The 27,967-nt window shown below is 41.6% G+C and overlaps 1 pseudogene; it reads left to right on the top strand.

Moving 5' to 3' along the window:
* Positions 1–1,100: 1,100 nt before the first annotated feature.
* On the top strand, positions 1,101–7,203 carry LOC147303256 (Ig kappa-b4 chain C region pseudogene; annotated as a pseudogene).
* Positions 7,204–27,967: the final 20,764 nt, after the last annotated feature.

Below are 27,967 nucleotides of genomic sequence, written 5' to 3'. Positions count from 1 at the left end.
GGTTTTGTGGGCTTCATTTCAGAGGGACAGATGTTGATAGAGGAGAGGAGTTTGATTCTCTGGACTTTACCTGTGAAGCAGCAGCAGAGGAGAGTCCAGATGAGGACGCAGATCAAAGTCATGTTTTTGATGAGGAGGATTTCTGTGGCTTCTGTTGTGATGAAGGACAGCTGTCAGTCATCCAGTGTTCAACTCTCAGGACTATAAACTCTCCCAGAGCACTGGAGCATGGTGCTGCTGATGCAAAGTGCTGCTCTATGGAAATCATCTGACTGACTTGAATCAATCTGACGATGCTGTTTATCAGGAATGATTCAATCCATCGTAGTATTGAGCAGATATATCAGTTTGTTCTTCAGAATATTCTTATTCCAAAATTTTTTCTATTATTTAAATGTTTTGTTTTATGGTTCATTGATGGATTCACATGTTTATCATAATATTTAGTAAGGATATATCTGGATTAATTTAAAATATGAATTAACGAGGTCACAGGTTCATGCTGTAGAGTAGCTGAGCTTAGTCTCAGAGAGTGAGGAGCTCAGACATGTGGAGGTACAGTCACTGCTCTTTGCTTCAAAGGACTTCTTATAAAACACAAACAGACACAATCAGTATCTTTTAAACGAGGCTGTTATCTCTGACAGCAATACCTATAACACCTCTTTCTGTAGCTATGATCACAACCATGTGACATGTAACAGTGGGGCAGATCAAGCATCGTTGTTCACTGCTGTTGATGTTTTTTTAATCACGAATTACAAACAATTACACAACTGAATTCCAGCTTTATTCAAATGAATAAAACTAAGTAATAAAACCCATCATGATAGAATCTCTGTTATCATCACGGACACTTTAAGTTCAAGAACATGTACCTGGATAAAAGCTGCTGTTGGAGGTAAAATCCTCAGACTGAACTTGGGACCTTCACATTTCTAATTCTTACAGAATTTAATGAGCAGAAACAAACAACTGATTGTTTAGAATTTATGATTGTTCAGCACTTTTCTGCACCTTACTGAGTGCTTACATTTGAGTCTTTCATGCTACTCTGTATACAAATCTGTACATCTGTGTCCATAACAGAGAGAGCCAAAATGGGTATGTTTGATTTGCCTTCTGTGGCGGAGGTGTGGTCCTTGGCTCATCTGCAGGGGAGGAGTGGTACAGTGAGCTCAAGGGGGCGGTACCGGGAGGCAGGTGAGCCACAGGTGGTGGCGACTGACTGATGACGCTGTCTCTTTCTGTTTCTCTATATAGTGAAGACAGAGTCGAGCGGGGACGGGGAGAGCTGGACTGGAACAGACTGTGTTCCTTGAGTTCATAACTGTCAGTAAAACGCAATAATAGTGAGCACAATCATCGTGTGTGTTGTGTACTTTTACACCTTTCTAACAATCCTATTTATGTGAAGTTGGGATAAGGTTCCAAGAAACTTAAAACCTCTGTGAAGTGTGAGTGAGGTCAAAGGTCATGAAGCTCAAGTGTCAGCATTATAAGTTAGCTTTTTAGGAGTTTCACCATTTTTCTGTTGGTAACAGAACATGTCATTACCTTCATCTACCCCAGGATTGGTTGTAAATCTGAGGGTGATGGAGACCAATTAACTTCTTTTGATGAAATAATACACACTATGTTTGTTGACTCCAGAAACACCAACAGTGACATCTGGAGGAGGTTCCCCACATGTTTTGTTTTTTGTTTTTTTTGTAATGTGGGTTACACGTGTGGCATGCCACTATACTGTGGAGAACAACAGTCACTTATGGGGAAAAACGCTCGTCCCAAACGAGTTTAAAGGCATTTGAGTCTCAAAAAGTGGTTTTAGTGTCAGGGTTACAGTTAGGTTATAGTTAGGCATTCACTTTTGATGGTTTAGGTTATAGTAAGCAGTTAGGAAAAGCATTATGTCAATTAGATATCCTCACTAAGATATGAAACCCAGTGTGTTTCTTTGAGTGTGTGTACTCAGTCAACTGTATCAGTCTCTGCACTTGAGAGAGGTTTTTGTATGATGGTTTTTCACTGTGTGAACACATACTGGCTGTTAATGTAGTGCTGACTCTGACAGTAATAAACTGCTGCATCTTCAGCCTGGACTCCACTGATGGTCAGAGTGAAGTCAGAGTTTGATCCACTGCCTGTAAAATGAGCTGGAATCCCTGATTGTCGAGTGCTAGCATAGTAAATGAGACGTTTAGGAACTCCTCCATCTTTCTGTTGGTACCAGGCTAAAAGATGGTAGTTGCTCCAAACACGAACATTCTGACTGGTCGTACACTTGATGTTCACAGTTGGGTGGCTGTGCTGCCCTTCCATCGAAGCACTTGTTTGTTGTTTTGCTTTATTGTTTTAGTTTATTGTGTTTGGTGGCTATCCTGGGTGGGGGTACGCTTCAGAGTTTGGTAGGAGGCTATATCTCTGGTCTGCTGCCTGCTCTCGAGTTCGCGTTTAAAGTTGCCTCGAGCCTGGTACACCACTGAAGACTAGGGTAGGTAAAGTTAGGGTTTTGTTGTTTTTAGTGTTTTAGGCTGGGAGTTGCACATAGTAAATCAGTGGCACCAAACTTGGTAGGAGGTTTGAGACCATTCTTGATTATGGTCTGTAGCTGAGGCAGGTAGGCTGTTTTTAAGTTGGCATTGTGTGCACACCCTGTGTGTGCATATGTCAGTGTGGATGGATGCTAATGAGATCCTTGTGAGGTGAGTGTTTTGTGCTGTGACCTTTAGTGTTGTGGGGAATATGGCTATTTTGTTGGATCACTTGTGAGTGTTGTTGGCCAGGTGATGGCAATAACACTGTGGGGTGCTGAGCCACCCTTGATGTGATCATTGTGTGGCCATAGCTCTCCATTTTGTGGTTGGTCACTAGTGTGCTTGATTTACTGAACTTCTTGGATTAAAGTAACTTGTTGTGGTATAGGGCCACTTGTATGTGACTGTTTGTGTGGTGGAGACAACAGATCACTTAGTTGTGGTTATTTGTTGCTACTTTTGGTTTTGTGTTGTAGCAGATCAGGTAATAATTTTGGGTTTGACTGTTGTGCTCCTTTGTGTTGGTCACATGTTACTTTTTGTCTGTTCAGTGTGGCAACTTCAAATCCTCATGCCCATCCATGCTTAGAGATGCCAACTATAACGTGAACACTGTGCTTCTGTTAGCTTTAACTTTTATTCCAGGTTTGTGGGTCAAGGAACTGAAGGCTTCAGAGGGGCTTTTAATAAATTTAAGGGTCCTAGAGGAACCCTTTTAAGGGAGGTGTTACGTCCCTCTGCAGCTTTTAATCGTCTCAGTGTTTTCAGCTGGTGCTAATTGGCCACACCTAGTCAGGTGTGGATAAAAGCATACCTGAGGCAAGCTTTCCGGCAGTGCACTAGTCTTTGCCTTGGTGGCACCAGCCATTTTAGCCAACCTGGTTTTCCATTTTAGGATGAAACCTCTTCTCACCCACACTCTGTTATTCGTCTCCTTTTTTTTATGTTGCGGCTTTTGAGCCGGGTCGTAACAGTAAGCAGTTAGGAAAAGCATTATGTCAATTAGATATCCTCACTAAGATATGAAACCCAGTGTATTTCTTTGAGTGTGTGTACTCAGTCAACTGTATCAGTCTCTGCACTTGAGAGAGGTTTTTGTATGATGGTTTTTCACTGTGTGAACACATACTGGCTGTTAATGTAGTGCTGACTCTGACAGTAATAAACTGCTGCATCTTCAGCCTGGACTCCACTGATGGTCAGAGTGAAGTCAGAGTTTGATCCACTGCCTGTAAAATGAGCTGGAATCCCTGATTGTCGAGTGCTAGCATAGTAAATGAGACGTTTAGGAACTCCTCCATCTTTCTGTTGGTACCAGGCTAAAAGATGGTAGTTGCTCCAAACACGAACATTCTGACTGGTCGTACACTTGATGTTCACAGTTGCTCCCACAGCAGAGCTCACTGCTCCAGGCTGAGTCACTGTGATCTGTCCTCTGGACTCTGAGGACACAGAGACAAAAACATAAAACAGCTTCATGGTTTTGTGGGCTTCATTTCAGAGGGACAGATGTTGATAGAGGAGAGGAGTTTGATTCTCTGGACTTTACCTGTGAAGCAGCAGCAGAGGAGAGTCCAGATGAGGACGCAGATCAAAGTCATGTTTTTGATGAGGAGGATTTCTGTGGCTTCTGTTGTGATGAAGGACAGCTGTCAGTCATCCAGTGTTCAACTCTCAGGACTATAAACTCTCCCAGAGCACTGGAGCATGGTGCTGCTGATGCAAAGTGCCTCTCTATGGAAATCATGGAAATGCCCTTGTCCATTATAAAAGGTTTACTCTGTGTTCAAGAATCAGTGATTTGGTATTTCTGTCTGCTTTAATTTCATCTTCTTTTTCCTCTTTCTCTTTTTAATTAATCCATTGAGTTATTCATAAAATCAGCAATTTGTGTTTTGTTGATTATTTTTAAAAGCATTTTTTCAAAGTTTTACATTGTGCATCTTATGCTGAGCAAGCTTTGGTTGTGAGGATTGGGCAGGCTATTCTGTGACGTACTTAAAATCTGGTAATACAGATGGTAAATATTTGCACGAAGAAAAGTCATCATTTCTTCATCGTGCTCTGTACTACACTATAAAGATTACAGCATAAAAACATAAACAGCACATCGTCAGAACTTATACTGAATCTTTGCACCAGACCATGTGTGTTACTCATGGCCGTTGATCAGTGGCTGTTCATTAATGGTCATGAGAATTTGCATATTAATGATCAAGGAACTGACCTCCCAGCTCATTGTTCCTTCAGTGGGCTGGTTTCAGTCATTATGCAAATGTACTGTTTCTAAGGTTGGAGAAACCTGCAGTCAGCTGAGACTGAAGAAGTCACCTGGATGAGTGACGAAACGTTTCTCCCCCTGAAAACGCTGCGTCCAGATGAACAGAATCAACCTTGTGGGTTTTACTTACCTGGATGATTGAGCGTGCATCAAGACACCATGTGCGTTAGTGCCTAATTATGAATAATATTACTCAGATATTGATCAGTGACAAACACAAAAGGCTACAGTTTCAAATATTTTAGACTCTCTGACTGGTGAGAGTAAAATGCTGAACATTTGTCTCAATGCTAGATAGAAAGCACTCAGGCATAGGATTTAGTGTTTATACGAATGTCTGTGGATGAGGCATGTTTTATGAAGAGCTTTGTCTATGTTTATATGTCTGGTTGGGTCTTAGACTCCATCTCACCGCCCCCCCACACACACCCGTCTGGGGCTCTCCCCAGCTTGTTTCTAGGAGGGAGGCGGCTGTCCCTCCAGTGGTCCTGCTTGGGCTCTTGTGCTCTGGGGGGAATCTAGATGTCTGGGTCCTGGATGTCCTCCGTGCTTGCTCCATGTCCTGGGGGGCAGTGCTATGGCTCCCCACAATAACTATTAGATAGTTACATGGAGAAACCTTTTGGAAACAAGCGCACTCACGCACACAGGTGTGCACAGACACTCACCGTCTTCCTTGGATGCTGCCTCTAAGCATATCGTCTGCTGTCGGTCTTTTGTGCTGCTCAGTAGCATTCAGTCTTTATTATTTACTCTTACTTATGCTCATCTAGGTTGTTGCTGTGGTCTCTCTACTGTGTTGTTCTCTTTTTGCTTGTTTTCTTCTTTTTCTTCCAGCAGGTGATCTCATGGGTTTTCATTGTCTTTTCTCACTGTCCCTCTTCCCCTCTGTTTTTCTTTCCCTCTCCTTTTCTTAAACTTCTCTTATCTGTCTTTCTCTTTACGATCCCCCGGTTATATATGTTCCAATTCTAATCATTTAAAAAAAATAAAAAATAAAAAATAATGAAGATCAATCAAGTGGACCAGTATGGCACTGATTCACTTGAGAAAATAAATCTGTTGAGAATTTTTCTTGGCCTTCAGACAATAATTCTGATTGCTTCAGTGCCGAACGGGACAGGACAAAAAAATGTGATCGTCCAAAAGCTCATGGATTGAACTGTATTTAAACTAACATTGTATGATGGTATTTGAAGAAGTCACATCAGCTGAGTCATGGCTGCTGTGCAAACAGTGAATTATTTAGTTGAGTTTGTTTGTTTCAGAGTCAGAGAGCCGTGTCTCTCTACAGTCAGAGGTTTTTGTACGGCGCCTCAATGAGTTTGTATCACTGTGGTGGACTTTTGGTGGAGGAACCAGACTGGATGTTGGGCGTAAGTTTATTCTGGTTTACTATCAAATACTGTCTTTTTATTAAAGTGCATTTAACAATTTCTCTTCTGATTTTAAGAGAAAAGCACGTAGCTTTACAATAAGTTTGATGCTGGAATTTTTTATCATCCTCTTGTGTCGTGGAGGATAATTCAGATCTGCTCTGTCAAAATATTATGTCTACATTTCAGTCAAATTAAACTGAAAAAAAATCTAACAATAATATAAAGAAGAAAAACTTTCAAGTATTGTTTGAAATTACTTTGAGTTTGTGTGAATTTTAAAAATTGTTTTAGATATACAGGAAGTGGATTTCGTTTCGCTGAATTAATTAATTTATTCTATTTATTTGTTTCCAGTTAATATTAATGTGAGTCATGTACAATATTGATGATTTTAAACTTGTTTTGTAAATGTTTCCACATCTGCTTCTTTTATTTCCAGTGTAGTTTGAACATATTTCAGCTCAAACTGTGTGATGATTCTCTCTGTGCTGATATGCATGAGAGGTTTCTTAAAGGGAAGTGAAACAATGTGTGAGTGAATGACTGGTGGAGCAGAAAAAACACCTGACAGAAACTTCTTAACGGAGAAAATCAGCTCTTACAGTAAAGGTGTCCGACTGTCTGTGGTTTGATTGACAGCTGTGTGCTCCCTGTGCTCTAAGCTGATTGGTGTCTCCTAGGTGATGCCCGTCCCGTCCTGACAGTGTTGCCCCCCTCCAGTGAGGAGCTACAGCAGGGGACTGCAACAATCACATGTCTGGCCAACAAGGGCTTCCCCTCAGACTGGAGTCTGTCCTGGAAGGTGGATGGCAGTGGCAGCATCAGCTGGGAGGAGAGCAGGAGCCCCGTGGTGCTGCAGAACGACGGCCTCTACAGCTGGAGCAGCACCCTGAGGCTCCCTGCAGACCGCTGGATGAAGGTGGGCTCTGTGACCTGTGAGGCCACCCAGGGCTGCCAGGCTCTGGTCTCAGAGCCACTGAGGAGAGACCAGTGTCCCCAGTCCTGACCTGACTCAACCTGATACTGGTTTAATGCTCTCATTCTCAACTCTGTAACTGTCTCTCCATCTTTCTTTTTGAAGAACAAATAAAGACTAAAACTGTTATTTTCTTTCTCATAATGACAACATTCATGTTTTAGGTAATAAAGATGTTTTGCAAAGTGAATTTTGGTTGAATCAGACATTTAATTTTATTCAAATCTACAAACCTGCACTTGATGAATATATGTTTCATTTAGAAGAATTCAGACCAACTCTGCACTCCAACATGATGTCTTTATTTTACACTGGTAAAATAAAACACAGGCTGAAAGAACCATTAAGGAGATCTGCATTTTGGCAAAAGCTGAAAAAGAAGTTTTAAAGTTGTACAGGTTATTTTTATGTTTATTTAAATGTGTGTGGTAGGTTGTTGGTGGTGTTGCTCACCTGTACCAGACAGACTGGTTCATGAAGCAATGCTGGGACCCGGTTACCACGGAAACAGTCTCACCAGACTACAAAGCAAGTCTAAAGAAGAAAGAGTCTTTAGTGTCTCTAATGAGCTGTTTGTTCTGAGGAGAACTCACAGACAGGAGAGTCAACGAATGCAAGGAGTGATTAGAAAGAATCTGAAGAACAAAGTTTTAATTTTACTGACGAACACGGAGAAGATTAAATGAATGATGACATGAACAAACTATGAAAAAACACCTTCGGTTCAATAACAGCTTTTTCACTCATGTTCATGTTTGATGATATGTTTACACTTAAATTCACAGGTGTGTTGTTTTTATTTTGAGCCTCACTGATCAGGAACATTTTCAGCTTTTTGGATTCAGATTATTTTATCTTGATATAGATTCAGTGTTTGCTCTAAGGTCAAAGGTCATGAACAAGACTTATCCTGGTATCTGTTAACCCTTTAGAACCGGTAGGAGCGGACACGCTCCATTTTGCGTAACTATTTTTAAATCCCGGTAGCTCTGCAACCACGTGAGCTAGCGCAATAATTTTTTTTTGCATATGAAACCGGAGGAGTTGTACTTACATCTGATGCCATCAGCTTGTCCTCAGTCACAGTTTCCTTCCACATACAGCTTTGCAAAAACTGCATAAAAAGCGCTTGTAGCAACAAAAACATAATATTACAGAAACAGCTTTGCCGATCCGATCAGCTGTTTGTAACACTTCCTACGTCCATCAGCGCGAACTATCACATGACCGCATGACCTGCCCGAAACCGGAAGTGACGTCATTTTGCGGAAATGTAGTTTTTTTACCATCGTGGCCTCATGAGCTTATACTTGTGTTTTTAAAAGTTATGTTTGACTTCATGACTTTCTGTGTCGTTTCTGGGATGCTGAGGACTCATACTGCACTGCTGGAAATAGTTTATTTTGATGCACATGCTGTTATTTTGCAAATTTGCACTATAATATATTTTTTCGTTTTTCCTGTAGTATATGAAAATTGGTGTATCTCAAAAATAAAACTATGAAAACACTCAAAATAAATTTCCTTTGGTGGGAAACTAGTTTGTGCAACTTTTTTGTATTTACAGTTTTGAGGGATAAGCCTCTTAAATTTCTCTAACTAGAAATATATGTTAAAAAAACAAAAACGATTTTAAATTTTTTTGTAGTTTATTGCACTTTTTTGCAATTTATGTAATTACTATGCACTTAATGCAGACATATTATTAAAATATGGGCTATAATGGTTGTATTGATGTATAGCAACTTGAAATGCTCCAAAAAATGGCTCCACAGCATGTAAAAATATAATATAAGCTCTGGCGAACTTGGTTCTATGGTAGGCAATGGCGTGTCCAGCGGGGTGGCCTGGGGGGGCACAGGCCACCCCCCAAACCAGACTGGCCACCCCAGGTGCCACCCCAAAGGCAAAACAATAAAATTCAATCAAATATCAAATGTCCGATTATGTTTTCACGGTGACGCTCAGATATCCGAGTGTAAGTGAATGCAGCATCGCTTCTGCGCTATCAGAATCAGAATCAGAATCAGAATACTTTATTGATCCCTGGGGGAAATTATTTTTTGTTACAGTGCTCCATTTTAAACCAACATTAAGACAAGACAGACAATACGCTAACTAAGAATAGTACAATATATACATATATATACATACATACATACATAAGTCACTTATAAATAAATATTTGGAAAAGAAACATAATGCGCATCACGTTAGCAAAGGTAGGAGAGCCAAGCGCGAAAGATGGCACTGCAGGAAACAATTTTTCGGTGAAAGAAAATGAGGACAGAATAAATGTCCCGGTAAGTAATATCAAGTTTGTTGAGTTTAGTAAACTTCGGTGAAATTAGAATACCAAGGAAAAAAATAACACTTAAAGAATTATTGCAGCTGTGGAATATTTCAGACAGTATGCTACTGAGGGCAGCTAACATAAGAGTTATGCGTTATAAGATATAATCTAAGTCGTAACATTGCTGTATGGAGCTGCAGATTTGGTTGCAGGTTAACATAGCTGGACTGGCCATCGGGCATACCGGGCATATCCCCAGTGACTTATTTTTTATTTTTTTTGTAACGGCATGAACAATGAGAGGTGGTGGATTGGCCAGATGCAGGTCGATGTGTAGAAATAACTCCGTTGTTTGGTGGTGGCTATGACGGGGCTTCCACAGAGGCAACAGGTGGATGAGGGAAGGGGAGGCAGGAGGAGAGACCCGAAGCAGCCACCAGTCCGAGTGTCAGGTGAACTGAACTTCAGGTAAGAAGTTATGACCTGCAGTCTATCTGGGTCAGATATAAACCAAGTTTAGGTGGAGTTTATTTTCATGTTGCTGACTTTTTACTGTCAGTTGCAATAACTCATACTGCGTTCTAGCCAGTTTGACGGAGTTTTTATACAGCTGGGTGGGTGCTATGATGTTACTGATAGTGAACTTTATTTTATTCATAAGGTTAGTAGAGTTGCCAACGGCTCCTTAAAAAAATGGAATGGTCCCTCATTCAGAGAAAATATTACACGTTTCGTATTGAGCTGAGAAGAGACGCAGTTTGTCCCGAACTTTAGCTAGAATGGAAAAAAGACACAAAGCTGGAGTTATTCTGTGTTTACGCTGCACAGCTGCCTCTTCTTCTCTCATTCTCTCCCCCTCCCTCTCCTGTTGCTACTTCAATCATGAAACTGATCAATGATCAGCTGATCGGCTTTTCTCTCTTGTTTATCGCCCACTTTGCGCCAGAAAGAGGAAACCAGCGGATATTGCGCTAAACAACAGCAGCACGTTTAAGCTTGATCAGCTGTTGTTAGAATGTATTTAATATTAATTTCTAGTATCAGCTGATGTTTGCTGGAGCCACAGCTGTAAAGCTGCTGGTCATGATGTCGGTTTGGATATGTGGTGAGAGGGAAACATGAAGATGAAACCAGGAGATGTCCTTACTGAACCATCAGAGCTGAACAGGTGATGGAGAAACAGGTTTACCTTTTAGGTGACATGGATGAGTTGAAGTTATGAACTGTTTCTGAGAGACAAATAACACCAGGATCCTTTTTTATGTAGCTCCCAGCTGGTAACTGTGCAGGGGCGGGTCTAGCAAAGTGTTTCCAGGGGGCCAGGTAGGGCATTAACAGGGAAAGGGGGGCACAAAGAAATACTTTTCTTTCTTATTCTCATTTAAAATATCTAGTTTTTATTAAATAATTATCTAAATCTTACAACCAAAGTTTTTATCTGACGTAAAATGTATAGAAATCATACATATACCAACAAGACTGTACATCACTGTCACAACAGGGTTTGTTTTCAGTCAAAGTCTCTATGGCTTTACTACCTGGTGGGTCGGTCTGTAGTAAAAATGCCCAATTTTTTTGTCCCAGTCCAGCCCTGCAGGTTAATACTGGCAGTGTCACCATGCCAGCTGACTGGATTTCATCATCAGCCAGTGCTGTTCTTTATCAATATTACCAAAGTTTACCATAAGGCAGCATAGAAAGTATTTACTTGCTTTCAGGTTTCATTCAAATGTTCGTCTTTTCAGTTGTTTCCCCACTTTTTTCCTGTTTCAAAATCAAACACCTTGTGAGAAGATTATCTTCTTTTTTTAACAGGCAGATAAAGTTTTGCATTGGAACTGGCTAATTTGTCAATTGTTTGTTACAAATGTTCGTATTTTAATATTAAAAAATGTTTTTGCCCAAAACATATGTGCACTATATGTCAGTAAAAATACTATGCAAATATTGCTGTCCTTGAATGCTGAGTAAACACTGACAAAGCACTGATTGTATCTCTTGTACTTTATCAACGCAGTATCTAAAAACTTTGCACCGTAGTGGTTAAAATCTCATTCTAATAAGAGTTAAAAGTGCATTTGGTTATTAGGTTTATAGGATTATTGAATTATGGTTAAGGGTTGGTAGAATTTTTTTTAAAAACATTATCTGCCAATTAAATCTGCCACCCTTCTCCAAATCTGTGCCCCTACCTGGCCCCCCCAACAAAAATTTTCTAGACACGCCACTGATGGTAGGTCTTAAAGGGTTAATGGCCCACGTTTGTTCTTTAGTTAAATATATATTTGAAAGTTGAACACAACATACATGCGATGTAGGACACAAATTTGTGATGAATCACTTCATTTTGTGTGTGTGTGTGTGTGTGTGTGTGTGTGTGTGTGTGTGTGTGTGTGTGTGTGTGTGTGTGTGTGTGTGTGTCCTCAGTGAACTGTATCAGTCTCTGCAGTATCTTCCAGCTGCAGCAGTCACTTCAGTTTCTGTTCAGTCTGACTGAGGGAGGTTTTTGTACGACTGTTTTTCACTGTGTGATCACATCCTGACTGTTCAGCCAGTGAACACTCTGACAGTAATAAACTGCTGCATCTTCAGCCTGGACTCCACTGATGGTCAGAGTGAAGTCAGAGTTTGATCCACTGCCTGTAAAACGAGCTGGAATCCCTGATACTCGAGTGCTAGCATGGTAAATGAGACGTTTAGGAACTCCTCCATCTTTCTGTTGGTACCAGGCTAAAAGATGGTTGTTTTTCCAAACACCAACATTCTGACTGGTCCTACACTTGATGCTCACAGATCCTCCCACAGCAGAGCTCACTGCTCCAGGCTGAGTCACTGTGATCTGTCCTCTGGACTCTGAGGACACAGAGACAAAAACATAAAGCAGCTTCATGGTTTTGTGGGCTTCATTTCAGAGGGACAGATGTTGATAGAGGAGAGGAGTTTGATTCTCTGGACTTTACCTGTGAAGCAGCAGCAGAGGAGAGTCCAGATGAGGACGCAGATCAAAGTCATGTTTTTGATGAGGAGGATTTCTGTGGCTTCTGTTGTGATGAAGGACAGCTGTCAGTCATCCAGTGTTCAACTCTCAGGACTATAAACTCTCCCAGAGCACTGGAGCATGGTGCTGCTGATGCAAAGTGCCTCTCTATGGAAATCATCTGACTGACTCCATCAAAGACCTGTATCAGGCTCATGGTGTTGTTTATAACTGAATCAGCCAATTCATCATAATACTGAACAAAGACATTTCATAATAAATTTAGGAAGAATCTACGTTTTTTCTTCAGAATACATCTTATTTCAATTTGTCTTCTTTTATTTGAATGTTTTGTTTCATGACTCCTTTTTGATCTCTTTTAAATATCTTTTGTTTTATAGGTTTTCCAATCTGGTTTTAAACCTTTTCATAGCACTGAATCAGCCCTTTTAAAAGTTTTTAATGACATATTTTAGCTACTGATGCTGTGGACTGTGTTGTTCTGGTGCTTTTAGATTTGACAGCTGCGTTTGATACAGTGGATCATGACATTTTACTCTCTCATTTGGAGCACTGGGTGGGCATTAGGGGCACGGCACTGGAGTGGTTCAGGCCCTACTTGGCGGGGCGAACTTTCTGTGTCAGTCTCTGTGAACATGTGTTGTCCTCCGCCCCTCTCTTGTGTGGTGTCCCACAGGGCTCAGTTCTAGGCCCCCTCCTCTTCTCTTTATATCTGCTTCCTCGGTTCTGTGCTGAGAAAGCACAACATTGCTTTCCACTTTTATGCTGATGACTTTTCTAAAGAAAAAAGGCAGATACCTCACACAGCCATTACTTCAGTGTCTCGATGACATTAAGGCTTGGATGTCTGTTAACTTTTTAAAATTCAATGATAAAAAGACCGAGGTGATGGTTTTTGGTAGCCCCACTGAGACCCCCAATGTGTATTTAGATTCCTTGGCCCAGTATGTTAAGCCAACTGTCACAAACCTGGGGTCAAAGTGGACTGTGATCTGAAGTTTGATAATCAGATTAAGGCAGTGGTAAAATCTAGCTTCTTTCAGCTCAGGCAGCTGCAAAAATAAAGCCAATTCCTTCACGGCAGCACTTTGAGACAGTGATCCAGGACTTTCTTAGCATTCAGCATTGGATTACCGTAATGCACTTTATATAGGGGTCAGCCCATTATATATTACTCATGTACAGAGGGTGCAAAATGCCGCAGCTCGTCTTTTAACTCGCACTCGAAGGTTTGAGCACATTTCCCCTATTTTAGCTTCACTTCACTAGCTATCCATTTCTTTTAGGATTCATTTTAAAATTCTTTCATTTGCTGTTAAAGCTCTCCATGGCCTAGCTCCATCTTATCTCTCTGAGCTGCTACAGCCTTATGCACCCACCCGCTCTCTCAGGTCAGCTGATCAGCTGCTCCTGAATTTACCCAGGACCGGGCGTAAAATTAGAGGAGATCGTGCTTTTGCTGTAGCAGCTCCAAGACTGTGGAACAATCTGCCTTTAAAGATTAGACAGGCCATTTCACTACCTGTTTTTAAGACACTCCTGAAAACCCACCTCTTTACCCTGACCTTTGCCACCATGTGAGATGTTGGTTTTTATTTTTAATTTTATTTTAGTTGTTTGTAGCTGATTCTATGCTGTTTCATCTTGTTTTCTTTTTTAATATAGGGCTGTTTGAATTTTTATGTATTATGTGTTTTATTTATTTATTTTTGCTGTTTTCTGTTATTCTATTGTTTTTAACTTATTTTCAGTACAGCACTTTGGTCCTGTGCCGGGTATTTTAAAGTGCTCTATAAATAAAATTGGATTGGATCTTTTAAACGAGGCTGTTATCAGAGCTGTTCATGCTGACAGCACTATCTATAAAATTTCTTTCAGTAGCTACATGATCACAGTCATTTATTTATAGAATGACAGTGGGGCAGACCAAGCATAAAAATGTTCACTAGATGCTGATGATGTATTTTTCTTTTCAATTACAAAATTACTGAATTTTTCAATATAGAATCAATAAAGTCATGTGGATGATCAAAGTAAAGTCAGTTTCTGATCCACTGCCTGTAAAACGAGCTGGAATCCCTGACGTTGAGTGTCGGCATTAAAAATGAGCATTTCAGAAGTTTCACCATTTTTCTGTTGGTGGCAGAACATATCATTATCTTAATCTACCCTATGATTGGTTTTACATCTATGGGGGATGGAGACCAAAAACGTATTGAGATGCAATAATACACACCATGTTTGGAGGTCAAAAAGCACTGCATATCACCTGAGAAACATACCAAAAGTGACGTTTGGAGGGGATAAAATCCTGTTGTTGGCCTTTTCGGCATATGGCACATACACGCTTTATTTAATTAAAGGAAGTATGAATGGAAAATGTACCGAGGTATTCCTCATAATAATCTGCTGTCATCGACCAGGATGATGAAGATGAAACAAGGGTGGGTTTTCAGCAAATCAGTGATCCCAAACACAGCCAAGGAAACTTTCAACTGGCTTTTGAGACAGAAAATGAAGCTGCCAGAGTCACCAAGCCAAACAGCTTATCTGAACCCAACTGAAAATCTATGGAGAGAACTAAAGGTCAGAGTTTATAGCAGGGGCCCAGAGAACTTTCAGGATTTGAAGACTGTTTGTGTCAAAGAATTGCCAAAATTTACATCTGAGCAATGCATGCGCTTAATTTCTCCAAACAGGAGGCATCATGAAGCCATTGGGATATTGCACATGAGATAAAGTGACAGGAGTGAGCAGCAGTACAAACTGAACAGTACAAAATTCTGAGTGGCAGTTAGTATAGTATTGCACAGAGTAAGTTTTTTTATTTGTTTTAAATCCTAATAAGAGTGAAGTGACCCGTGCATAGTGTACAATGTACTCGTGAAACTCTAGGACAGCTTCTGAGTGCATCCTGTGAAATGTGGTGTGTTTGTATTGTGGTTGAGGTGTCGTATGGCTTGATGGTAAAAACTGTTTTTAAGTCTTGTAGTCCGAGCAGACAGACTCCTGTGACGTCTTCCAGATGGTAACAAGGAGAACAGCTGATGTGCTGGGTGGCTGTGGTCCTTGATGATGCTGTGTGCTTTGCGGAGGCACCGTTGAAAATAAATGTCCTGAATGGCAGGAAGACTCAAGCCAGTGATGTGCTCTGCTGCCTTCACCCTCTGTAGTGATTTACGGCTGCTGGCAGAGCAGCTTCCGTACCAAACTGTAATGCAGCTCGTCAGCAAGCTCTTCATCGCACACCTGTAGAAATTTGAGGTGATCTTAGCATTCATGCCAAACTTCCTCAGCCTCCTCAGGAAGTAGAGTCGCTGGCGAGCTTTCCTGATAGCAGTGTCTGTGTGATGGATCCAGGAGAGATCCTCAGTGATGTTGACTCCAAGGAATTTGAAGCTGCTGACCCTTTCGACCTTGACACCGTTGATGTGGATGGGCTGGTGCTCCCTGACTGGTTGTTTCCGGTAGTCCACTATCATTTCTCTAGTTTTGCTGATGTTGAGTGTCAGGTTATTTTCCAGGCACCACTCATACAGCACCATCACCTCCTCTCTATAGGCCGTCTCATCGTTGCCTGTGATGAGGCCTATGATGGTTGTGTCATCCACAAACTTGATGACTTATGTTTAGCAACACAGTCGTGTGGGAACAGGGAATAAAGGAGGGGGCTAAGCACACAACCCTGTGGCGTTCCTGTGTTTAGGATGAGTGATGAGGAGGTGTCTTACCAACTCTCACCACCTGGGGCCTGTTTGTGAGGAAGTTTAGAATCCATCTGCAGATCGGTGTCACCCAAGGTCGACGAGCTTCAAGGCAAGTTTGAGGGGATGATGGTGTTAAAGCTGAGCTGTAGTCGATGAAGAGCATTCTTGCATATGTATTCCCTTTTTCCAGATGAGTGAGGGCGGTGTGCATCGTCAGGGTGATGGCATCCTCTGTGACTCTGTTTCTCCAATTGGCAGACTGAAGAGGGTCCAGTGTGTCAAGGAGGGAGGAACAGATCTGACCTTTGAACAGCGGCTCAAGTCACTTCATGATGAGGGATGTCAGTGCAACAGGACGGTAGTCATTCAGACAGGAGACCAATGATTTCTTAGGAACAGCAATGATGGTGGATGTTTTGAGGGATGTGGGGACCACCGACTGCCACAAAGAGAGGTTGAAGATGTTGGTGAACACCCCTGCCAGCTGGTCTGCACACACTCTGCTCCTGGAGCTTTGTGAGGATTGACCTTTTTGAAAGGCCATCTCACAGCTTCTGTTTTGAGAGTTAGAGTTACAGCCTCCCTGTGCTCCTGAGGATACAGGATCTGCTCTCTGTTGTCTGCATCAAAACAAGCATAGATGTTGTTAAGCTCGTCTGCGAGAGATACGGTGGGCTGAACCCTGTCTTTGTTTTCCTTCTCGTAGTGATGCAGCGTAGTCCATTCCACAGTGGCCTGGTGTCAAAGCTGTGGTAGCTGGACTCCACTTTGTCCCTGTGGTCCTTTCTGGCCTTTTTTATGGACTTTCGCAGCCACCCCAGAGCTGATGGATATAAAGCACTGATTTCTTTGCATGTGTGGATTAGATGGGTTGTTACCAACATCTGGTGAGAATTTCATGTCAGCATCACCTTTCGAAATATGTATACTCATAAAAAAAAGACATTTTCAGTACTTATTTTAACCACTGTATATTTTCTCTACTTGTTTCCTCTAAATACAGAATGTGATGTGATTATGGAGATGATTTTGTAATGTTAATGTTACTACATCTCATGTTTTTATTTAATGTCATTTGAACATTCTTCAGGTAAAAATGTGGGATGATTCTGACTGTGCTGATATGCATGACAGGTTTGTGTGTGTGTGTTTCCTTGTTGAAATGCGTCAGTTGAGTTTCAGTTCAGTCTCAGGGTTTTTGTATGACGGTTTTTCACTGTGTGAACACCCACTGACTGTTTACACTGAAACCACCCTGACAGTAATAAACTGCTGCATCTTCAGCCTGGACTCCACTGATGGTCAGAGTGAAGTCAGAGTTTGATCCACTGCCTGTGAAACGACCCACAGTCCCCGGATCTCTTTTGCTTACATAATGAATAATACGTTTGGCCATTTCTCCATATCTCTGTTGGTACCAGGCTAAACGATGATCTGGACTGCTGTAATACACGTTTGGACTTGTCGTACAGCTGATGGTGACAGATCCTCCTACAGTAGAACTCACTGCTCCAGGCTGAGTAACAAGGACATGTCCTCTGGATTCTGAAATGAAGCCCACAAAACCATAAAACTGCTTTATGTTTTTGTCTCTGTATCCTCAGAGGGACAGATGTTGATAGAGGAGAGGAGTTTGATTCTCTGGACTTTACCTGTGAAGCAGCAGCAGAGGAGAGTCCAGATGAGGACGCAGATCAAAGTCATGTTTTTGATGAGGAGGATTTCTGTGGCTTCTGTTGTGATGAAGGACAGCTGTCAGTCATCCAGTGTTCAACTCTCAGGACTATAAACTCTCCCAGAGCACTGGAGCATGGTGCTGCTGATGCAAAGTGCCTCTCTATGGAAATCATCTGACTGACTTCAACAGGATTACATCGCGAGCAGTCATCACATTGTGAATTCACAGGTGTCATTCCGATCAGTCAACATGGTTTGAGAGTCATTTGCAAAATCATCTAAATGATATGAGTCATACTTATTCAGAAAAGTATATTTTAACATCCCCTGGTCTAGTTTTGTTTTGGTTGCTGTGGCTCTAAGTCAGCACAGACTTGTATCAGTCAAATAATGCTGTTTAGTAATGGATCGATCAAATTAACATTTTACTGAAATTCAAAGTAAGTTCTCTAAATTTGGTCCTGTATTGGAGCAGATAACATGTGGACGTCTTTGCCACAAGGATACTCCTTTTTTTATTTATTTAATTTCAGAGGCTCAAAAATAATTGAGCAATTGTCTTCAAGCCATTTCATCAACAGATAAAGCCTGTCCTGTCATTTTTCTAAGACAAATTAAACAGATGAGTTGATTTCAAATTATCTGATTGCATTTATTGGTTGTTAATTAGATCCCTGCATATGAGGTCAAATGAACTATCAAAATCACCAACCCCCCCTCTGTCCCCTTCCGGCTGCCTCTGCCTCAATTTTATCCCACAACTTAGACATTCACATTATTCACACTCTCATTACACATACATATAGGATCTTGGGGGTGGGCACAATCACGGAGTCCATATTACCATCAGGGTGTACACCTCACCCCTGGTGTCGTTGCCCACCTCTCAATTTTAAATACACTTAGACATTGAGGGCTATCAGGAGGGACTATGCGCTTACCTGCTGCTCTCTGGCAGGTAGCTCCATGCCCTCCTGGGTTTTAATTGCACCTTAGAACACACATGCATCAACACTACAATGAGCGGGTGGAGGGAGGTTTGGAGTCTTCTCCCACCCCCATTCTCTGCGGCCTGCTGGAGCGGGAGGGCTAGGAGGAGTTGGCCGTCCGACTGCGGTCTGGAGTGTGGGGCCTCCCTGCTGCTACGGAGTCGGGGTGGTCTGCCTCCCCCCACCGCAGGGAAAAGGGTAACACCACCTGGGTCTGGGTGCAGTTCCCCCCTCCAGGGGCAAGGGTACCTAGACCCGGTTTGTAGAGTACGCTTGGGGAGTGTGATCGTGTGTACAGCGTCTCTTTATGTCTGTCTCCACGTTGGTTGAGTGTGGAGTGAGTGCATATGAGAGCATGAGGGTGGGAATGGATGTTTGTGTCTGTGGGTGCCTGTATGTCTGTGTCTATATGTCAGGTTGGGTGTCAGGCGCCACCTCTCTGGGGACATCTCAGGCCCTCCAAGGTTTGGAGGCCTATCTCCACCCACCACCACTTCCCCTGCCAGTGGCGGACTCCCTCAGGTGTCGGTGCGTTGGTGGTTCTTTGTGTCTGGGGGTGGGCGTCCAGGTACACACCGGCTCACTCCTTGGCGGCCGCTTATCGGGGCCTGGAGCCTGGGGCTCGCTCGGGCCACTTCGGAGGTGGGGTGCCCCCGGCCTCTCGGCCTGGGGCTCGGTCACTCAGGCACAGCTGGCTGCCGGCGGAGCTCACGGGCGCGTCACTGCAACTCCCCCTGGCTTCTGCTCTGCGGCTGCTGAGTGAACCCTCATCTGGGACTCTCCTCAGCTCTTGCTGGGACAGTGGCGCGGCTGCCCCTCTGTTGGTTTTCCATGGTCTCTTGTGTTCTGGGGGCCTCTGGATGTCTGGAGTTTTGATCTCCTCCATACCTGCTTCATACCCTGGAGGACGGGGCTGTGGCCCCCCCCCCCCCCACACTCCCTAGCAGATCGTTACATGGAGAAACCTTTGGAATACAAGCGCGCTGATCCACACAGGTATGCACACGGGTGTTCACTGCTCGTAGACTTAAATTACACCTTTCTTGGCTACTACTTCGAAGCACATCTGTCCTGCGTGCTGCACAACAACATTGAATATTTAGTATTTACTGCTGTTTACACTTAGCTAGATTAATGCGATGGTGTTGTGTTTAGTATGTTGCTTTGTTTTTTTTTGTTTTTTTTTGTCTTCTATTCTTCTCTCAACAGGTGATCCAGGAGATTTTTTTATTTTCTCCCCCCCTTTCTCACTGTCCCTCTCCCCTTCTGTTTTTCCTTTCCTTCCTCTTTCTTTCTCCCTTTCCTATCCCTCACTCATGTCTGTCCCGTCTGTAACATCTGAAAATAAAATATAATAAATAATAAAAACAAAGATCGACCAAATGGACCAATACGGCAATGCCACGAAGATCCATTTGGCAAAGTAAATCCATTGGGTATCCTTGTTGGTCTTCAGACAACAATTCTGATGGCTAAAGAACCAAATGGGACAGGCAAAAAAAAAAAAAAAAACCCCAAAATCAACAACCTGGTTCATTTTTAAAAGGAATGATTGTATTGGCCAGCACAATAAAAATAAGGCCTAAAAGACCACAGAAGAAAGCTGAAACGAATGAGGACAGAATTCATAGTTTAAGGAAAAAAACTCTACCACAGCTTAATTTTGAGTACTTTACACGTCATATTCATTAGTCTAAAATACTCTCTAAGGGGGAAATGGACTGGTTTTTCTATAGTGCTTTTCTGCTCATTCACCCATAAAGAAATACAAGAACATTTTTGTATGCTTTTCCTACTGGAATGCTTTCTATACAACATTCAAACACATTTAGACTGAGATGGATGCATTGGATGGATGCTTCTGAGCTACAGTAGCCCCAGGTGGCTGTATCATAGTCTAAGTCTACTACCAAGAGATCAAGAGTCATCTTCATGAAAGGAAACTCTTACCAGTTACAAACTGCTGGTTACACTCAAGAACTGGAAGACTGGATTAGACTTTGCCAGAAAAACACAAAACAATCAGGAACAGTTCCAAGATGAAATTTTATCAGCATAATTAGAAAAGAAAATGATGAAGAAGGAAAACTGATCTGAAGCATATCACATCATCTGTCAAAGATGTTGGAGCCAATGTTACTCATTGGAGTAGTTGGAAAGTCATTGGACAGCACTTCACAGTGCAAATAGATAATGACCCAAAGAACACTGACAACCCAAGACTTTCTCGGGTGAAGAAATGGTCAAGTCACCTTTTTTTGGTCTCCTATTATTAAATAGCCACAAGGCTCAAAATGTGGGTTTAGTGTCAGGGATACAGTTAATTTAAGATTTAAGCTAGGTGTTAGAGTTCAGGATTCATTTTTAAGGTTAGGGTAAGAGGCTGGGGAAAGCATTATGTCAACTAGATGTCCTCACTAAGGTATAAAAAGCATTTATTTGTGTGTGTGTGTGTGTGTGTGTGTGTGTGTGTGTGTGTGTGTGTGTGTGTGTGTGTGTGTGTGTGTGTGTGTGTCCTCAGTGAACTGTATCAGTCTCTGCAGTATCTTCCAGCTGCAGCAGTCACTTCAGTTTCTGTTCAGTCTGACTGAGGGAGGTTTTTGTACGATTGTTTTTCACTGTGTGAACACATCCTGATTGTTAGGATAGTGAAAACTCTGACAGTAATAAACTGCTGCATCTTCAGCCTGGACTCCACTGATGATCAGACTGAAGTCAGAGTTTGATCCACTGCCTGTAAAACGATCTGGAATCCCTGATATTCGCTCATATGCACGCTTAATGAGCAGTTTGGGAACGTCTCCATCACCCTGTTGGTACCAGGCTAAAATATGGTTGTTGCTATGAACATAAACATCCTGACTGGTCGTACACTTGATGCTCACAGTTCCTCCCACAGCAGAGCTCACTGCTCCAGGCTGAGTCACTGTGATCTGTCCTCTGGACTCTGAGGACACAGAGACAAAAACATAAAGCAGCTTCATGGTTTTGTGGGCTTCATTTCAGAGGGACAGATGTTGATAGAGGAGAGGAGTTTGATTCTCTGGACTTTACCTGTGAAGCAGCAGCAGAGGAGAGTCCAGATGAGGACGCAGATCAAAGTCATGTTTTTGATGAGGAGGATTTCTGTGGCTTCTGTTGTGATGAAGGACAGCTGTCAGTCATCCAGTGTTCAACTCTCAGGACTATAAACTCTCCCAGAGCACTGGAGCATGGTGCTGCTGATGCAAAGTGCCTTTCTATGGAAATCATCTGACTGACTCACACAGGGACTTGGATCTATCAGCTCACATGTTATTGAATATAAGTATTTTTTGAAGAATGGTTTGGGGTTGAACTTAACTTAACCTGGACAGATTTGTGCCCAGTGAAATGAAAGTCCTTTGCACCATTTAATCACATTTAAATCGTGTGTCTGGACTAGTGATGTGCGAATCATGAACGAATCGTTCAATACTCGAGAATCACTTTACTGCCTCGTGAATCATGATTCACAACCCCAACTGACTGACTGACTCATCCCTGTTGCTGTTTGCAAACTAATTTCATTAGTAGAATTATATCTAGCTTATAATTAAAATTGTGGGAAAAAAACAACAGCCAGTTATGGTTTAGGGCCCGGATGGCTTAGGGATAGAAGCTCCTCTTGAGTCTCTCTGGCCTTGCCCGGATGATGCAGAACCTTCTTCCAGATTGCAGAAGTTGGAACAGTTTGTTGCCAGGATGGGACGGGTCCTTCAGTATCTGTGCTGCTCTAGTCTGGCATCTCCTGGTGTAGGTGTCCTGAAGCGGGGGGAGAGCAATCCTGCAGCAGCGTTCTGCTGTACGGATCACTCTCTGGAGAGCTTTTAGGTCCTTCACACAGCTGTTCCCGAACCAGGATGTGATGTTCTGTGTGAGGATGCTCTCCATAGCTATTTGACACATTTGAGGAAAATACTAATAAAATAAAATAAAAATAAATAAAATAAATGTTCCCTTTAGAAATCTTAATTTTTTTTGCTCTTTTTTGCTCTATAAAAATAGTTGTTTTTCTTTTTCAGTCACTCATCTTAGCAGTAGGATTTACATGAAAAGAGAAACAAATTAAGTTTGAGTGAAAATGTACATTTTTTGCACTCTTTGGGCAACTGACTCAGTGACTCAAAAAACCCGATTCATTTTGGTGAGTGACTCATTCAAGCTCGATTCAGTAAAAAGAATCAAACTTACCATCACTAGTCTGGACTCTTGGGGTAACTCTTGACTCTGCATTGATTTAGTTTAAAATCTCAAATCTCTCGTTCTGTCTTGTTTCTTCCCTTAAATTGCTAAGTTAAGGGCCGTTATGTCATCCTCTGAACTGGAAATTGTTATTCATTTATTTCATCACTGTAATTAATTGTTCACATCTGTAAGAATAAAGTCGCTCCAATGTCCACAGTGTTGTTCATCCAGCTGCACTGGCTCCCTGTTGAACTCAGAATCAGACTCTTGAAGTGGACTCTGTCTTCATGAGTTCTTCCTGGGCAAGCAGCAGCTTACATCATTAAACTGTTTCAGCCATACAGCCACAGCAGGTCCCTGAGCTCTTGTGATCAGGGTCTGCTTACTGTACATCGTACGAGGCTGAAAACTAAAGGAGACAGAGCTTTTACCACAGTGACCCCAGACTCTGGAACTCTCTCCCTCTGAGTCTGAGATCTGTGGACGCAGACGCAACCAAATGTCATGTTATTAGACTTGAATTTAGTAAACTTTGTTCTTTAATGCTCTGTTATTTTGTTGTGAAGCACTTTGTGATCCTTGTCTTGAAAGGTGCCACATAAATAAAATCTGACTTACTTACTTTTGTCATATGGTTGATCGATGGATCAGGTTTTTTGTTTTTACAATATTGCACGTGTTAACATTTTTTATACATAGGATTAAAATGAGTAAACAATATGGAAAAATTAAAATAAAGGCTGTGTAATTTTACTAAAGAATGATTCATCAGCTGTCAGAATTACACAGGGAGTGAATGATTTGTTGAGTTTGTTTGTTTCAGAGTCAGAGAGCCGTGTCTCTCTACAGTCAGAGGTTTTTCTACAGCGACTCAGTGAGTTTGTATCACTGTGGTGGACTTTTGGTGGAGGAACCAGACTGGATGTTGGATGCAAGTTTATACCTTTTGTTTGCTTCAATTGTTGACTGTTGGGTGAGAGAAAAACATCAAAACTTTATTTTGTTGTTTTTCCTGATATATCAAGGAGGCTGACAGAAATTTGCGTCTAAATTTATGTTTGAAATTTTTACCTACTTCCTGTCAATAAAACAGTTCCTTCAATGATTTTTTCTCTATGTTCTTCATAGTAAGTTGTGGATAAACACAACTTTACTTGAATAAAAATTCTTCAAATAAAATTAAACAGACTAAACTTAAAGACATATTCAGATTAAAGTTAAATGTATAGTAAATATCTCTGTTTATCAAGTATATAGTTTTAGTGATTAATTATTTTTCTAAACTCATGTAACACTTAAAATCATGTGTGTGTTGCATTTTTGTGACTTTGACACTGGTTTGTAAAATGTTGCACTTATTGCTTCTGTATGTGGTTTGGACATATTTCTGTGCTGAGAGGTTTCTTAAAGGGAAGTGAAACAATGTGCGAGTGACTGTTGGAGCAGAAAAACATCTGACAGAAACTACCTGTTACCCGTTCTCTAAGCTGATTGGTGTCTCCTAGGTGATGTCTGTCCCACCCTGACAGTGCTCGAGTAAGGAGCTGGAGCAGGGGAATGCCACACTCACATGTCTGGCCAACAAGGGCTTCTCCTCAGGCTGGAGTCTGTCCTGGATCGTTGACGGCCGCAGATGCAGCGGCATTGGTTGGGAAGTGAGCAGGAGCCCCGGGGCGCTGCAGACAGACAGGCTCTACAGCTGGAGCAGCACCCTGATGCTGCCTGCAGACCAGTGGGAGAAGGTGGGCTCTGTGACCTGTGAGGCCACGAGGGGCTCCGATACTCCACTCTCAACTTTCCCACATTCCCAAATAACATGCATAAATGTCCCTGGATCTGAGCTACATTTCCAGCATATATTATTGGGACTGATTCCCATTCTATAAAGTTTAGAAGGAGTGAAGTACCATGCATCTATTAATTTGTACTGAGTAAATTTACCCCTGGCCTCTCTTATATATTTATCAGAGAATGACAAAATTCTACACCAATCTTCTTTACAAATTACATGACTGAAATATCTCTGCCGCGCTCACGCTCACAGGTGCTCACACACACAAACTACACCCTTTTTGGCTCCTACCTCAAAGCACACTGTGCGCTGTCGATCTTACGTGCTGCACAATAATGTTTAATATTTAGTACTTACTGTTATATTCCCATAGATCATCGCGATGATGTTGTTTATTATATAGCTCTCTCTTTTTGTGCTTGTTTTCTCTTTTTTCTCTCTCAACAGGTGATCCAGGTGATTGATAGATGTATTTTGTCTGTTTTGTTGGTTTTTGTTTTTTGCCCTTTATCACCGTTCCTCTTCCCCGCTGTTTTTCTTTCCCTACCTCTCTCTTTCTCCCTTTTCTTTCCCCCAGTCATGTCTGTCCCGTGTGCAGCAAGTGAAAATAAAATAAAATAAATAATAAAAACAAAGGTCAATCAAATGGACCAATACTGTAAGGCTGGGATGGTCCATTTGGTAAAGTAAATCTGTTGGGCATCTTTCTTTGCCTTTAGACAATAATTCTGATGGCAAAAGAATCAAACGGGACAGGCGCAAAAAAAAAATATATATATATCTCTGCCATATAGTCCTCAAGTTTTCACATATCTCTGTTTTTAGATTGTTAGACATAAACACATAAGCATAATATCCTCTAATTTGGGTTTTAATAATATTCATAAATAATTCATACCTGAAGGTACATGCTTAAAATTGAATGCAGTAATGGATCTAGAGTGACATGATGCTGATAGTGGCGTGCCTTCCAATTTGTACCAATTTATCTTGTAACCTGACAACCTTGAAAATGACTCAACGCATGCGAGTAGCGCTTGTAGAGACTGGATGGGATCCGTTAATACTGCTAAGATGTCGTCAGCATATAGAAATAACTTGTGCTCCATACCCCCTGCGTGAATACCTCTGATACCCCTGTTAGCTCGAATAGCTAAGGCCAGTGGTTCCAGAAATATCATGAAGAGCAGCGGGGACAAAGAACACCCCTGCTGGGTCCTGCGAGTGAGATGGAAAAACTCTGACACCAATCCATTTGTCAAAACTGCTGCCCTTGGACTTGAATATACAGTTTTGACCCAGTTACAAAATCCAGGCCCAAACCTAAACCTTGCAAGGGTTGTCATAAGGAAGCCCCGTTCTACCCGGTCAAAAGCCTTCTCGACATCAAGCGAGAAGGCCGCAACCGGGGCTAGCTTGAAATAATAATAGAAGTCTTCTAATGTTATCACCTGAAGACCTATTCTTAATAAAACCAACCTGATCAGCGTTGATGATATCTGGTAATATTTGATCTAAGTGGAAGGCCAAAACCTTTGTCAAAATTTTGCAATCAACTCCTAAAAGGCTTACTGGCTGGTAATTTGCTGGGTCTGATACAAGGGCGTAGATTTGGCATGGATGGAAGGGACATGTCCCCACCAATATCCAGCGATTATTGAATTGTCCCCACCAATAATTTGATCTCTTCGAGTAAAGAAAAACAAACCCGATAGAAAGAATGTAATGTTGTTACGTATGTTGCTAAATAGACTTTGATGAACAGGTATTACAAAGGGGTTATATATAAAATGAAAAAAATACCTGTTTCTCAAGTATCTTTGTAACTGTGTTATTTTACTTACATTATAATGAATCAGCTTCCTTTTGTCCACTTAAATTATGTTTACAGAACTATTTTTGCATTTACTGCAATTTCAGCATCTTGGCCAGATTACTCTTAAAAGAGACATTTTTAAAGTCAACAAGAATTTTTTGAACTGCATAAATAAAGGATACATAAAAGTCACTGCCAAAAGCTGAATGCAGCTTCTACCTTGTTACAGGAATGTTGTTTGTTGCTAGAGATGACTTGATATCATTCATGAGGGATACATTTGACTTATGTTTCACATATTATAGACCAACAAGTTATTTATAGCAGTTTAAATACAAGCAATCACTTTTTGGCAAATACCAGAAGTCAGTTTTTGGCAGACAGTTACTTCTAGACACAACACCGGGTCCTCAGGTGGACGCAGTCTTTGAATTTGGACACCCCCGGCCTGTTTCCAGACAGACAATAATAGTGGTGACATTTAACTTTAACGAGAGGAGAAGGCATGTGTTTGGCTCCTTCACATAGTGGACATTGAGTTGTTGTGTGGGGAACCAGTAGTCCATGTCTGTTGCTGTAACAGTAGTTCATGTTTAGAAAATCCCAGCTCACTGATTTGATCGGGGCAATAGTGCCTAAAACGTTGCGTTATTTTGCTGAGAGATCTTTTACTTTGTGATAATCTTAGATGAGTAGTTTTATGGACAAAAACCAGCAGGTCATTCAGTGTTCCCTTAGTGCTGTTGTGGAAGTTTCCCATTAAATAAAGCCTGCAGACGAGCGGTGAGCGGTAGCTAACATTCTTTAATCCAAACACACAAAGAACAGACAACCAAGTTTGATGAAGTCCCTGCATGACCGCGGGGCAGACGGTCAGCAGAGTCTCCCTGAGCCCAGCATGGCTCTCAGTTAAATACCTTCTCCAGGAACAAAAGGCAGTACACAGCTGTTTCGCACCTTAAGGTTCACACTCCCTTGCTGCCTCCCAAAGAGACAAAAGATTCTTCCTGTGGAGTGTCTGCTTCCCCTAACTTCCTTACTAGACCCCCACCATTTGTCTTACTGTATGAGTGTGAGACTTGTTAAAATCTAGTGGCGCCAAGGCATCATACAATAAAATAATGTGATTAATACATAAGTAAAAGAAATTCCTATACAGTGCTAATGTATAAGAGACGTTATATGGTTGAAATAACTAAAGTCTAAAATACTTAGTCATTTGTTTAATAGTAATTTAACATTATATAATTCACATATAAAACTATGAATTGTAATTTTAAATGGTTTAAAAGCATGCAGAATAGGATATGTAGGCA

Source organism: Aulonocara sp. 'chitande type north' Nkhata Bay, linkage group LG22 (assembly GCF_057382095.1).
Source record: "Aulonocara sp. 'chitande type north' Nkhata Bay isolate Kocher_YH1m ecotype deep benthic linkage group LG22, A_spYH_male_GT1.1, whole genome shotgun sequence".
NCBI lineage: Eukaryota > Metazoa > Chordata > Actinopteri > Cichliformes > Cichlidae > Aulonocara > Aulonocara sp. 'chitande type north' Nkhata Bay.
Note: the sequence above shows the minus strand (reverse complement) of the source record. Positions and strands in the feature narration are given on the sequence as shown.